The sequence below is a fragment of the Helianthus annuus genome, chromosome 3 (assembly GCF_002127325.2).
Source record: "Helianthus annuus cultivar XRQ/B chromosome 3, HanXRQr2.0-SUNRISE, whole genome shotgun sequence".
Classification (NCBI taxonomy): Eukaryota; Viridiplantae; Streptophyta; class Magnoliopsida; order Asterales; family Asteraceae; genus Helianthus; species Helianthus annuus.
The window spans coordinates 150671021-150685264 of NC_035435.2; the positions used below are offsets into that span (position 1 = coordinate 150671021).

Genomic DNA, 14244 nt, shown 5'->3' on the forward strand with positions numbered 1-14244 from the left:
TCGATGTGAGGATGAGGCTAGGTATCAACCCACCCAAGAAACAAAGGAGAGGAAAGCAACCTACAGTTGCTCACCCTCCCTGTAAAACCCAGCTTATAAAACCAGATTTATATACATAAAAACCTTGCATTAGATGTCAAAATATTGACTTAACAAAAACTTTCATCATTTTAATCCATCTAAGCACCACAAACTTGTACAATCTTTACAAAATCATAACCAAGACATTAACTACAATTGTTTACATGGTTTTTAAAACAAAAGGTTATATGCGGAAGCGTTTGCTAGAGTGTTCGGTTCGAGTTAACTAGCTTGATCTTCATCCTTCACTTGGTACCTGAAAGCTATCATGTTTAACAAGCATTAGTAGTGTTAACCATGGAAGTCACGAAATTGGATTAGATTCGAAAACTTATTCAAAACGAGAATAAAGTTCATCAAACAGGGCTTCACCGTAATTTACGGTGTCACCGTAAATTACGGTGGCTCCTGAACATTTGGGGGTCTACCGTAACACAGTAGAGATCCACCGTAACAGAGTTGCAGGTCACCGTAAATTACGGTACCACCGTAATTTACGGTAGACTCTGCACATAACTCCCTTGTTAAATATGCAGGATTCTTGCTGATTCTTTATGTTACAAGACAGCATAGTTTCACATAAATCAATAGACGGCTGGGCTAGTTTTTCATGTATGTATTTCGGTCATCACATTCCTCAATTACAACTTAATTGGGCATGTAACGGGAGTTAACATTCACTATAAATTGCAAGATTTCCATTTATTCTTTCGTACTACAATCATGCATTCTAACCAAAACGTAGCATCTATAATAAGAACAAGGTTTAAGAGTTTATCTATGGTATTCACTACACGGCCTATGCTTCAAATGATATTCGCACAATACATTAAGTCATGGTTTGTGTTTATTTCGAGAACTTGTTTGACCCGTTTAGGTGCTGAAATTAGACACCTTACGGATGCTCAATTTTCATGCTTATAACTTGTTTTAAGGCAATAGCCGATTTCATGATATAATGGAAATTCTCGGTACTCATGCTTTCCTTTCTTTCAAGCAACGCATAAAGCTAATAATAATTATAATGTGATGAAACAATAAAATTTCATACCTTTTAGAGCGCGTCTTTTCCTCGTGAATTCCCTCCGGCTTGTCCGCTAGATGAACCGGACTCCTTGCCTAGAAAATTCAGTTTTCATAACATGTTTAGAACTCCTTTTTATGACCATAATCACATAATCATGGACCATTATCAAATCTGCGGTTTTATTCAAAATTCACATTTAATTTCCCACTTAGGCATTTCTACAAACACCTAGCGGGTCGAATTTTCCCACCTTCATAAACAAGTTCATGACTTTATGATTTGCCATCAAATATCACTATAATAGAAATTTTGCATACATTTAGCATCAATATCACTGGAATTACATCTTATAATGGACTTTATACTAGGATTACACTCGAAATCCCAATATTCATCATCAACATACAAAACCCATAACTTAACATCTATGGATTCATGGAATTTTCCTGAATTAGGGCATGATTTCACATATAGTTGTCTAGGTTTTAATCCTAGACACTATATCATCTTTAATCTAACTAATTACTATCATGCATCAACAAAATTTCAGATTTGCTAGATTCATGAGAATTTCAAGTAGTGAATTCTCACAAAATTTTACATACCTCTTAACCCTCTCGCGATGAGGAACACGATTCTAAGCTCGGATTTTGTTTTGGTTAGGATTTGAGCCTTCAATTTGCAAGAAATGGTGATGTTAGGGTTTTGGAACAATGGGGGTCGCCCCTTGCCTTGCTTCTGTCGACCAGACACACTAATTTGGTGTGTTTGGTTTAATTTTGTTACAATTAACAATTTACTTTTGATTCTTGGCAAGATTAGTCCCTTAGTTACCATTTCTTTTTAAATACAAGAGTTTTAACTAAGTGTAAGTTATTTTCAAGACTTGTAAACTTTAACTAGGTTAAAGTTTCTACATGTTTATTTCTTGTTTATGAAATCCTTATATTCTTATATAAAGATTTATATTTTCGGGGTGTTACAAGTCCACCCCCCTTAAAAAGGGTTTCGTCCCCGAAACCGAATTACGTACCAAATAATGTCGGGTGTAGACGTCGCATTTCCTCTTCGGATTCCAATGTAGTGTCTGACCCTTTTCTGTGCTCCCACTTGACCTTGACTTGGGTTATCACTTTGTTCCTCAAACTTTTCTCCTTACGATCTAAAATTGCAGTTGGTTTTACTGCATAGTTGAGGCTGTTATCCACTTCGATATCGTCGTAGTGGATATGAGCAGTTTCGTCGGCCAAACATTTTCGAAGATGTGATACGTGGAAAGTGCTATGAATTCCACTCAATTCTTCGGGTAATTCAAGTCGATAAGCTACCTTACCAACCCGTTCAATGATTCTAAATGGCCCAATGAATCTCGGGCTTAATTTTCCCCTTTTTCGGAATCTAATAATACCCTTCCATGGGGAAACCTTTAGCATGACCATATCGCCAACCTGAAACTCGATTGGCCTATTTCTTTTGTCTGCGTATGCTTTTTGTCGGTCTTGAGCCGCTTTCAAATGTGTCCGAACTATATCAATTTTCGCATTTGTAGCTCGGATTACATCAGTTGGTGCTAGCCCTCGCGGCCCCACCTCTCCCCAACATACCGGAGTCCGACACTTTCTGCCATATAATAGCTCATACGGGGCCATTTTAATGCTCGCGTGATAGCTATTATTATATGCGAATTCGACCAAGGGTAAATGGACATCCCAACTACCCCCAAAGTCAATAATGCAAGCCCGTAGCATATCCCCCAATGTTTGTATTGTTCTTTCGCTCTACCCATCCGTTTGTGGATGATAAGCAGTGCTAAGGAACAATTTAGTTCCCATCTGTTCTTGGAATTCACGCCAGAATTTCGAGGTGAACCGAGTATCTCTATCTGATACAATGGATATCGGTACCCCATGCCTTGCTATGATTTCATTGGTGTATACCTCCGACATTTTCTCAGATGTATAAGTTTCACGAATCGGAATAAAGTGGGCGCTTTTAGTTAACCTATCCACGATCACCCAAATAGCATCATAACCACGACTTGTTTTAGGTAGTTTAGTCAATAGGTCCATCGTGATTTGCTCCCATTTCCAAACCGGAATTTCTAACGGTTGGAGTTTACCATACGGCTTTTGGTGTTCCGCCTTGACTTGCAGGCATGTCAAGCATTTTTCCACGTATTTCACAGTGTCTCGCTTCATTCCGGGCCACCAATAGTTTTGCTTCAAGTCATGATACATTTTGGTCGCCCCCGGGTGAATGGAATAACGGGATTTATGAGCTTCATCTAGCAGAAGCTTCTTAACACCACATGTGTTAGGAACCCAGATTCTACTAAAACGAGTTCTTAGGCCGTGACTGCCCACTTCAAGGTCTTTAACTTAACCAATTATTCTTTCCTTTTTCCAGTTTTCCGTCTTTACAGCTTCATCTTGTGCTTCTCGAATTCGTTCTAGTAAACTTGAAGTCACAACCAGTTGCATTGATCGTACCCGTATCGGGGCATAATCTGTTTTGCGACTCAGCGCATCGGCAACTACATTGGCCTTACCGGGGTGGTAATGTATTTCGCAGTCATAGTCCTTGACGGTTTCTAACCACCGCCTTTGCCGCATGTTTAATTCCTTCTGGTCGAAGAAATATTTCAAGCTTTTATGGTCGGTAAAGATTGTAAACTTTACTCCGTACAAGTAATGTCTCCATATCTTTAAGACAAACACCACCGCCGCCAATTCTAAGTCGTGAACCGGATATTTATTTTCATGAATCTTCAATTGCCTCGAGGCGTAGGCGATAACCTTACCTCGTTGCATTAACACACATCCGAGCCCCAATTGAGAAGCGTCCGAGTAAACCACCATGTCTTCAGTCCCTTCCGGTAAGGTCAGTACCGGAGCGTGGGTCAACTTTTCCTTGAGTGTTTGGAAAGCTTCCTCTTGTTTAATGCCCCACACAAACTTTTCCTCCTTACGAGTTAGTTTGGTCAAGGGTAAGGCAATTTTGGAGAAATCCTGTATGAATCTCCGATAATATCCCGCAAGCCCTAGAAAGCTTCGGATTTCCGAGGGATTTCTTGGAGGGTTCCATTTCGTCACAGCTTCTATCTTTGACGGATCTACTAGTACTCCATCAGCACTAATAAGATGCCCAAGAAACTGTACTTCTCGTAACCAGAAAGCACACTTCGCGAATTTTGCATACAGCTTCTCTCGTCTAAGTGTGTCTAATATTTCCCGCAAATGACACACGTGCTCGGCTTCACTCTTTGAATATACCAGAATGTCGTCGATAAATACAATTACCGACTTATCTAGCATGGGTTTGCAAACCCGGTTCATGAGGTCCATGAAAGCCGCGGGCGCATTGGTCAATCCGAAAGGCATTACAAGGAATTCATAATGCCCGTACCTCGTACGGAAAGCCGTTTTGGGTACGTCCTCCTCCTTGACTTTCAATTGGTGATAACCGGATCGGAGATCAATTTTGGAAAACCAACTTGCTCCTTGCAGTTGGTCGAATAAATCGTCAATTCTTGGAAGTAGGTATCGATTCTTCACCGTGAGTTTGTTTAACTCCCGGTAATCGATACACATGCGCATACTGCCATCTTTCTTTTTCACGAATAAGACTGGTGCGCCCCACGGTGACACACTCGGTCGGATAAATCCCTTGTCAAGAAATTCTTGGATTTGAGACATCAATTCTTGTAACTCCGACGGTGCAAGTCGGTATGGCGCCTTGGCCACGGGTTTCGCGCCTGGAATCAACTCGATTCCGAACTCTACCTCCCGTTCTGGCGGTATCCCCGGTAGTTCTTCCGGAAACACGTCTTCATAATCTCGCACGACTGGTACATCCCCAATTTTGAGGAGTTCCTTTTCCGTTTCGCTCGCATATACCATAAAGGCCTTGCATCCATGTTTCATGAGTTTGCGAGCTTCTAGCGTTGAGCATATCACCGGGTTACCTCCCTTTTCTCCATATATTGTAACTTGCTTTCCACTAGGGGAAGTTAGTTTTATTTCCTTTCGGAAACAAACCACTTTTGCGTGGTAACGGGATAGCCAATCCATTCCCACTACCACTTGGAATTCTCCCATCGACATCGGGATCAAGTCTATTGCATATTCCTCGTCATCAATATTCATCGTGCAGTTTTGACATACATCACAGACAACAAAGCTTTTATTATTACCTATCTCTACCTCTAAAGGCATAGGTAATTTTGTTAGAACAAATGAGGGGTGTCGAATAAATCCATATGAAACAAAGGATTTATTCGCACCGGTATCAAATAACACACGTGCGGGAATTGAATTTATAGTGAATATACCTGAGACCACGTCAGGTTCGACCTTTGCTTCAGCAGCGGTCAATTGAAAGGATCTTGCTTTGGCTTTTGCGGCTTCACCTTTTGAGTCTTGCCCTTCTTTCTTTCCCGCCAATTCTGGGCACTCCGATCTTTTATGACCCGTTCGGTAACAGTTGTAACAAACGGTTACTTTTTCCGGGCATGATATAGCCATATGTCCCGTTTTTCGACATATAGGACAAGGCTTATCTTTGAAGCGACATTCACCCTTATGATTCTTGCCGCAGATTTTACAACTTGATGTACCGCCCTTTGCATCTGATTTCTTTGACGTTTCATTCGTTCTTGCTTTCTTGGTAGGGCTTGGATTTATATCCTGTGCCCTTCGTTCACCCCGCTCTATACTCTTCTTCAACTCAATCTCCCTTTCCCGAGCAGCATTGACAATCTCGGTAAGGGTCTCATACTTTGAAGGGGTTATGAACTCCCTGTATTCAGCGCTCAGCATATTATGGTAGTAATAGACTTTTTGTTCTTCGTTCGTGATCAGATCGTCACAGAACTTCATTTTGTCCATAAACACCCCTGTGATCTTGTCTATGGATTCACCCTTATGTCTGAGTTGCATGAACTCTTCCTTGATCTTGTTTATAACCGCTTTGGGGCTATGGTGTTTAAGAAACGGCGTCTTAAACTCCTCCCACGTCATGGCCTTAGCCGCTTCGTTTCCAATCTCCTTCTTTTTGTTATCCCACCAATCCTTCGCTTGACCTCTTAACTGACCCGTGCCATAAGCTACGTAGTCATTTTCATCACAATGTGTTCTCTCGAACACTCCCTCGATATCGCCTATCCATCGCTGACACACGATTGGATCAACTTCCCCATTATAGATAGGCGGTTTACAAGCTATGAATTCCTTGTATGAACAAGGTTTTCGTTCCCCGGATTTTTCCTTTGCTAGATTTGAATTATCTTCTAGCTTCTTGATTCTTTCTTCTACCACTGATAAAACCGTATTTTGGATTTTATCAATGAAGTTCGATAAGTTGTTTTCGATCGCCTTTCCAACTTCTTCGGCAATCACTATTCTCATCTGTTCGGTGACTCTTGGCACCGCATCACCGTCACCTCCGCTTGCCATCTTTGATACTGAAATGTTTACATATATTGTTAAACATTTCATTGTAATACATGTTTTACTTGTTTTGATTTGATCAAGTTCGCAACTTGACTCAATCATTCTTGTCTCATGCTTTTCTCGTGTTTGAGTGTGCTTACCCACTCTTGATTCTATTATTCTTGTTTCATGCTTTTCTTGTGTTTGAGTGTGTTTATACACTCTTTTCCATGTATATTCTTTTGTGAATTATTTCTATACTTCTAAATTTTACTTAAGCAATAACTCTTACCGGATGTTGATCAAGCTTGAACCGAACACTTATTGGCAACCTTAAGCTCTGATTACCAACTTGTAAGACCCAGCTTATAAAACCAGATTTATATACATAAAAACCTTGCATTAGATGTCAAAATATTGACTTAACAAAAACTTTCATCATTTTAATCCATCTAAGCACCACAAACTTGTACAATCTTTACAAAATCATAACCAAGACATTAACTACAATTGTTTACATGGTTTTTAAAACAAAAGGTTATATGCGGAAGCGTTTGCTAGAGTGTTCGGTTCGAGTTAACTAGCTTGATCTTCATCCTTCACTTGGTACCTGAAAGCTATCATGTTTAACAAGCATTAGTAGTGTTAACCATGGAAGTCACGAAATTGGATTAGATTCGAAAACTTATTCAAAACGAGAATAAAGTTCATCAAACAGGGCTTCACCGTAATTTACGGTGTCACCGTAAATTACGGTGGCTCCTGAACATTTGGGGGTCTACCGTAACACAGTAGAGATCCACCGTAACAGAGTTGCAGGTCACCGTAAATTACGGTACCACCGTAATTTACGGTAGACTCTGCACATAACTCCCTTGTTAAATATGCAGGATTCTTGCTGATTCTTTATGTTACAAGACAGCATAGTTTCACATAAATCAATAGACGGCTGGGCTAGTTTTTCATGTATGTATTTCGGTCATCACATTCCTCAATTACAACTTAATTGGGCATGTAACGGGAGTTAACATTCACTCTAAATTGCAAGATTTCCATTTATTCTTTCGTACTACAATCATGCATTCTAACCAAAACGTAGCATCTATAATAAGAACAAGGTTTAAGAGTTTATCTATGGTATTCACTACACGGCCTATGCTTCAAATGATATTCGCACAATACATTAAGTCATGCTTCGTGTTTATTTCCAGAACTTGTTTGACCCGTTTAGGTGCTGAAATTAGACACCTTACGGATGCTCAATTTTCATGCTTATAACTTGTTTTAAGGCAATAGCCGATTTCATGATATAATGGAAATTCTCGGTACTCATGCTTTCCTTTCTTTCAAGCAACGCATAAAGCTAATAATAATTATAATGTGATGAAACAATAAAATTTCATACCTTTTAGAGCGCGTCTTTTCCTCGTGAATTCCCTCCGGCTTGTCCGCTAGATGAACCGGACTCCTTGCCTAGAAAATTCAGTTTTCATAACATGTTTAGAACTCCTTTTTATGACCATAATCACATAATCATGGACCATTATCAAATCTGCGGTTTTATTCAAAATTCACATTTAATTTCCCACTTAGGCATTTCTACAAACACCTAGCGGGTCGAATTTTCCCACCTTCATAAACAAGTTCATGACTTTATGATTTGCCATCAAATATCACTATAATAGAAATTTTGCATACATTTAGCATCAATATCACTGGAATTACATCTTATAATGGACTTTATACTAGGATTACACTCGAAATCCCAATATTCATCATCAACATACAAAACCCATAACTTAACATCTATGGATTCATGGAATTTTCCTGAATTAGGGCATGATTTCACATATAGTTGTCTAGGTTTTAATCCTAGACACTATATCATCTTTAATCTAACTAATTACTATCATGCATCAACAAAATTTCAGATTTGCTAGATTCATGAGAATTTCAAGTAGTGAATTCTCACAAAATTTTACATACCTCTTAACCCTCTCGCGATGAGGAACACGATTCTATGCTCGGATTTTGTTTTGGTTAGGATTTGAGCCTTCAATTTGCAAGAAATGGTGATGTTAGGGTTTTGGAACAATGGGGGTCGCCCCTTGCCTTGCTTCTGTCGACCAGACACACTAATTTGGTGTGTTTGGTTTAATTTTGTTACAATTAACAATTTACTTTTGATTCTTGGCAAGATTAGTCCCTTAGTTACCATTTCTTTTTAAATACAAGAGTTTTAACTAAGTGTAAGTTATTTTCAAGACTTGTAAACTTTAACTAGGTTAAAGTTTCTACATGTTTATTTCTTGTTTATGAAATCCTTATATTCTTATATAAAGATTTATATTTTCGGGGTGTTACACTCCCAGACACCCCACCAAGAAATAGAGCTACGTCATGAGTGCGCCACTTGTGGCAGATTCAATTTTAACTTCAATAAGAATTAATCACCCAAGAGCCCTAAAATGTTCCCATTTTGCTCCAACCAATTGCAGCCAAAATTCCCCCCAAATTTCAAAGAAATTAATCAAACAAACAAATGAAGAGTTATTACCTCGGTTGACTTGTTTGGATTAGAATGCAGATACTGATGGTGAAATTGAAGTGTTGTCAAATGCAGACACTTGTTTGGATTGGAATTACAACAAAATCATGTCCATAACCAGATCAAATCAGAAGCTAACCTCCAAAACTATTCTCATATCAGAAACCGAAACCGATAGCAATCAATTCACAGCTAAACGTCCAATTCTCTAACCAATTTCTAAACCCCAGACCGTGCCCTAATAAACAAAATACCCCTTCTTCAATCTCCATACTTTATTTCAAAACAATTACGAACATAACAAGAAAACATCGAAACAATTCATTGAAAAGTAAATAATCAAATAAGTTTTGTAAGAGAAAACGAACCAATGACGAGTGGAGCGAAGAATCAAGGAGAGAGGGGAAATTGCGAGTGTTTTTTTACAGGGGCAGGCTCCGTGTTCATCACTCGTTACTCGGTTGTCCAGTATCCCATTCCAATCTATAGTTTCTCTTTCAATACAATAATAATAATATATTCCCTCCATCTCACCACAGGTACGAATTGTATGAGAATATATACATGTTTTTATTTAGGAAAATTACCAAAATGTCTCTTGACCAAGTGCATTTGCAAAATTGTCACATTCCTGCGTCCTTGGAAGGTCCTCCTAGCATCGGAAGCGTCCGCCTTTCGCGTTTAAGCGTCCGCCTGTCACGTTGAAGCATCCGTTCCCTTTCAATCGACACGTGTTGAAGCGTCCGTTCCGTTACGAAATTGCGTCAGTCACCGACGTATGATCAGATCGGTTTTGCAAATTTGATCAGATCATATCGGATCGGCTCATTCTCGGATTGAATTACAACCGATCCGATCTGATCTGATCAAATTTGCAAAACCAAGTACAAAAGTGATGCTCATGCTTAGATTGAATTTGAATCGATCGGACCGCTTTCGCTCGGTTTCGCTCAGTTTTTATCAAATCCTAACTAAAATCGAGCGGATCGTTTTCGCTCGATTAAATTATAACGCTGCGTTAAACAAAAACAAATCCTAACTTAATTAAAATATGTACAACACTTTACTAACAAAAGCAATACATAACTAAAATCATGATTATAAAAATGTTCCAGGGCCGGTCCAACTTTTTTGAAGGCCCTAAGCGAAGTACAAAGCTGAGGCCCTTGTGAGACTTGAACCTGAATAAAAATATCAAACCACAAAATTGTTTTTTATGGTTACTGATCAATCGCAAATCTCACCATCAGCAGCATTTGATTATCCGTAGCTTCTCCCCCATCGGCAGAGGATGCATAATTGCGTTCAAGAAAAAGGGACCTGGTAACTTATGGATTCAAGAAATTTCACCAATAATCCTTCAAGTTTTGGCTGTAGACCATTTATTTGTTTGGGTCATTATATGTTTGTTCATCTATGCCAAATATACATACACATGTAATATATGAAAAAAAAAACTAGAGGCCCTTATTTTTTGGTGGCCCTAGGCCTTCGCCTAGAATGCTAAGCCTATAGGTCCGGCCCTGAAATGTTCTTAACAATATCAAGAAGCACAAAATAAAGTGTGAAATACAAATAGTCATTTACTTCAAAATCCATAAACTTCTTCTTTAAGCTTGATCATCTCCATCCGCAAAATTCAACTTCAAATCAACATATAACCTATAACACAAGCATTAAACAAAACCATTAAGTTCTACACATTACATAACAACTTTTATGGTTTGTTAATTATAAAAATACCTTTCATTTATTATCAGACCCGTCTGGAGTCAACACATCAGTTTGTTAATTATAACAACTTTTTAATTTTTTTGGGCTAGTATATTTTTTGGGGTTTTAATCTTAAAAATATATATATATATATATATATATATATATATATATATATATATATATATATATTATTAATAAAAATAATTCGAGTGAAACCGAGCGATCGAAGAGCGAGCAGACCTTTGCTCATGCTTTGATTGAATTTGAATCGAACCGATCCGAGCGGCTCATTTACAAACTGAGCGGGAATCGAATGAGCAGTTTGGACAGCCCTACTAGTAGGTTTAATGCTTGTGTTATGGAATTAGCCAAAAAAAAAAAAAACATAACGACAATGTCAACCATCGCTCTATTTATCATCTTTTTTTGTTTCGTTTATAAACCAAGCCGAGCCGATTGGCTCGTTTATAACCGTGCCGAAAATCAAATGAACATTTTGAGACAATAAATTTCCGAGTGAGCGTTTGGACAACACTTTTGTCTACTGTGTCATCCGGTTTAAATTTGCAAAGGGAGGCAGTGACAATGTTGAGTCTCAAATTTTTTATACCTAAAAAGTAGCCAAATTTCATAGTATAGCATTTTTCATAAGTGACAATGTTATGGCCGGTGATGAGGCTGAGGGCCTGAGGCTACGGCTGATGAGGCGATGAGCAGGTTGTAGAGAATGATGACGGGAGAGCAGGAGACAATCAACTTAGGGTGAGAGCAAGAGACAATGAGACGATGAGCATCTTGTCTGTATAGAGGAATATACCCGATCAACCGATGATAATGTCACCCGGGACATGCGACGGTAGATTAACGACACATTCACCAATAATAGCATCACACTTCTTACCTTACGGTTGTACCACGCATATCAAATCACACACCTTACACAACCTGAGTGTGGATTCCCTTTCCGCCAATTGGAGCAAGATGGCGTCAACACCCTATGAACACCTTGGGCATGCTAGGTGTCACCAAAATAGGTATGGTGGTGGGGACCATCTCACTTGAATGAAAGTGGCATCTAACAAAGTCTACTATAAATAGGAAGAAGATCTACATTCACAAGGTACACACGTTCTCTCTCACTCTCTCACTAGACCTTAATTTCTCCAATTAAGCATAAACTTATTTCACGCCGGATGGTGGTCAAAGGAAGGAATCCCATCCTGTGGCGATCCTATCGGTGTTTCTTTTTTGCAGGTCACTCAGGTGATTGAACGCTCAAGCCTTGCTCGAAGAGGTCTGTTGGTTGAACTGATCCAAGTCATCCCGTGACTAAGATTTGATTCTTCAGTCCGGATCAAAAACTATCGCTTCGCGGCTTACAATTTTACTTTTAGATTTAGTGTTAAAATTTTGATGTTGGGCGGGCTAAATGCATTTTCCAAAAGAACGACCAGTGGTTTGAACAACCCCGCGACAAAGTAAGCAACAATACTGCTAATATTCCCCTGAAGCATGCGAATTAAATTCCCTCTTTTTGACTCACATGTTCTTATTCTCCACCCAAGTACATATTCCTTTTATTTAAAACTAAACAATTCAAAATCGTTAATGGGATCCGTAAACAAAAATTCCTTGTCCTCACTGCTTCACTGTGTTATAAGGTAATCAAAGATTTCTGTTCACAAAATTTGTAATTTTTCTGTAAGTTTTCTTTGGTTTTGGAATCTTCGAAATACTAGTTGGGTGTGTTTTCTTTTCGATTTTTGATGATACGATGTGCTTATGTTTGGATTTGGGATATGTTTGTATGCGTTTGATAGTTCATGGCATTTGAGTGTAATCAATAGATTAAAGCTAGATAAAGTTGGATTACTTTAGTTTTGTTAGGATCTTTATCGACTATTTTCCAAATATGATCATTTTTTTTTTGGATGAATCTCATGTTTACGTGCTTGGGATGTTTGATCTCATATGATTTCTTTTTTATGTACCGTATTTTTTTTTTTTTTGTGATTTTGAATATAACATTGCAGCGTGTTTTATAATCTATATTTCAATATTCACTATATATTTAACCATGTCAATGTCACCCTCTTGAATACAACATTGCAGCGTGTTTTATAATCTACATTTCAATATTCACTATATATTTAACCATGTCAATGTCACCCTCATAAAATATGGGTACTAGTATCGACATTCGTTTTAGTTTCTTTCGGCTGCTATACAAAGTGCCGATACCGTACTGAATCGAATCGAACCGATACCAACCAAATTCTCACTGTAACTCACGTGGTAAAAAAAATGTTTTTTTTTTTAAAAACTTTTTGCCAGTTATTTTCCAATTACTTAAAATTATCAAAGATTAATATTTAATAACTGTTATACATAACTTTATAAATATTTGAAAAATAAGAATTGTTCTTTAAGAGGCGAGAGCTTACGGATTCCATCCGGTTCCCATACATCAAGATGGAAGGCACACTTTCATAACGGTCGAAGAGTCGACACAAGATTCTTTACACTCAAAAAATTGTTATTTACATTTGATTAAGAGGAATTGTAGGAGTGAATCAATCAATACTTGGTGGAGTATTCGATTCCCAATTCCCATCACTTCATTCTTTATAAAGTATTTTATTATAACTCTTTTGAAATTAAATTATTCTATCTAAATTGTGATTAAAAATTGTATTATGTAGGGTGTTTAAAGTTTGGTTTCATACCGTCAAATCTTTTAAACCGTTTATCGGCTCCGCTTCACGTGGGTTTTTTCTTTAACTTTTGGAGGCCAATTTTAAACTTTTAAATCATAGCAAATGGTTTGGTTTACGGGTTTTATCGAAAAATGATTGTATAAAAGTGAACTAGATCGTAAAATTTAGCTACATATTTTTGTTATTTATCACTATCTCGTTTAAATCAATAGTTACTGTATAAAATTTATCACTATCTTTGTAGTTTATTTAAATTTTTGGTTTTACTAAATTCTATTATAGTGTTAATTTATCAAATTTAAGATTTTTTTTTTGCATTTATTTAACTTTTTAATTAAGACATATAAAATAAGTATAATAAAGATATTTTTCTATTTAGAAAGTATTTTTCACTATGAAGTTTATTAATATTGAATTACCGAGGGAGCAAGATGTGTAACATTTGTTTGATTCAAATATAAGATGTCTGGTTACAGTGTTTGTTCTCAACTAGGTGGTGGCGCCAGCGCATTGCGACGGTGACATTGACGTACGATGCATAGGGAATTTGGTGAGTATTGATATAGTACCGACACTAGGTATAGCAAGCGAAAGTGAAAACAAAAAAAAAATATAAAATTGTGATATGTTTCGTGATTCTTTGAAATAAGTGCACGATTAAAAGAAGAAACTCCAATTGACGAGAATTACCAAAAAATATAAAAAAACAAAGCACTAAAATATGAC

At 37.7% G+C, this 14244-nt stretch overlaps 2 long non-coding RNA genes across 2 annotated transcripts; both read right to left on the reverse strand.

Annotated features, from left to right (window-relative positions):
* Positions 1-204: 204 nt before the first annotated feature.
* On the reverse strand, positions 205-1174 carry LOC110928129. The gene is made up of 2 exons (XR_002586157.2): positions 1133-1174; positions 205-344 (listed from the first exon to the last, which is right to left on the reverse strand). It is a non-coding gene; the product is annotated as an uncharacterized LOC110928129 (long non-coding RNA).
* A 5840-nt stretch (positions 1175-7014) lies between these two features.
* Positions 7015-7984, reverse strand: LOC110928130. Its single transcript, XR_002586158.2, has 2 exons — positions 7943-7984; positions 7015-7154 (listed from the first exon to the last, which is right to left on the reverse strand). It is a non-coding gene; the product is annotated as an uncharacterized LOC110928130 (long non-coding RNA).
* Positions 7985-14244: the final 6260 nt, after the last annotated feature.